Source organism: Papilio polytes, unplaced genomic scaffold, assembly GCF_000836215.1.
Source record: "Papilio polytes unplaced genomic scaffold, Ppol_1.0 DF824180.1, whole genome shotgun sequence".
Taxonomy (NCBI): Eukaryota; Metazoa; Arthropoda; class Insecta; order Lepidoptera; family Papilionidae; genus Papilio; species Papilio polytes.
In genome coordinates this window covers 1837377-1839122 of record NW_013525024.1, presented here as the reverse complement: position 1 = coordinate 1839122, position 1746 = coordinate 1837377, and positions in this window count along the sequence as shown.

Below are 1746 nucleotides of genomic sequence, written 5' to 3'. Positions count from 1 at the left end.
AAAAAAAAAAAAAAAAAAAAAAAAAAAAAAAAAAAAAAAAAAAAAAAAAAAAAAAAAAACACTAATGGATCACTATGTAATGATAAATAAAAAGAAACTTAAGTAACTAAATAATTTCAATTATTAGAAGGACATTGTATAATACTGTAAACGTTTTAAACACTGGTACGTAAGAAAATAAAAAATAGAATTTGCATTTTTAAAAATATTCATACTTGCATTACGAGTACTTGAGTCTTTTCTGCTAAGATACAAGCAAGCCTGGTTTAATTTTACAATCTTAATATCAATCGATACAATATTATAAATGCGAAACTTTAGATGTATGGATATTTGTTAGTTTTTAGCCTAAACGGCTTAACGGATCTAAACGATATTTGTCACAGATGTAGAGGATAGTATGGAAGAACGCATAGGCTACTTACTTTTGTTTTTTTTTAATTCCACGCGGACGCAGTCGCGGGTGAACGCTAGTATCAATATAAATACGTAACAAACAAACACTACACTAGAAAATAAAGCTTCAATTATCATTTCCATCTGAACCCGGCTTCCCCACACCGCTATTGTAATTTGTAATTCGTTATCGAAAACTGAAATCAATTCTTTTGTGTCCATTTTAACTGGCATGTTCACAAAAACTTGATTCAATTAGCTGTACACCCGCATTTAGTCTACACTCTCTAATACATTATCTGTAATTGTTTATAAAGACAGAAAATTAAGATAACCTTTAACAAATCCATATCTATACTTATACTAATGTTATAAAGAGAAAAGATTTGTATTTTTATATTTTTGTATGTATTAACATCAAAAACTACTGAGCCGATTTCAAAAATTCATCTACTTTAAAAAGCTACCTTATCAGTGAGTAACATAGGCTTTTTAATTGTTTTTTTTTAATTTCATTCAGACGAAGTTGCGCGCAACAGCTAGTATTCCATAATTCCGTGTGATATCTAGATATAATCTAATAGTAAAACTTCTTTGTGCGCTCTTTAGTTTTAATCTTGGCGGAGGCATAATAAAAGGGCTTACAGTTCAATGTAGATTTGATTCAGGTAATTCGAAAGAAAATACATGCATAAATAAATCTGCTTGCATTGTTATACATAGGTAAGTAGATTCAAATGTAAAAAAGAAAAAAAGAAGGTATTGCCAGGTGCAGCTTCTGATCCTCATTTTAACAGGTGTAACTTTAATAAACATTTTTTGTGTATGGCAATGTTCTCTACCCATATGTCACTCGTGCGCCGCGCGCCAACCGACGCAGAAGGGCGTAAGGCGTTCGAAATTCAAACAGCAGCTGAACAGACGCAGAAATAAATAAGCGGCCATGACACGCGCCGCTCGCCCTCCCTTTTATAATTATTTCATTTTATTTTTAAATTGTTTTTTCTGCTCCACAAGGATTCCCCTATTTATTCTATCCATTTCAAAACAATGCGCTCCCCTAACACCTAATGGCTGCTTTCGGGCGTGCGTTGTTTTAAATTGGATACGGGCGTATAATAATAAATTGACGGTTTTAGCTCGGCTTAGAGTGCTTGACTGATGCTAATTAAATTGAAGCCCATCCTTTTTAATATTATATACTCATTATGTATTATGTTTATGTCACCGATACATCATTGCATTCCGATGGGATATAAGTTAAGTTGGGACTGACTACAGCACTACCAGATAAATGCCGTGCAATCTGCGCCTATGCTAAGGTGCTTTTAGCTCATGTACAGATTTCTA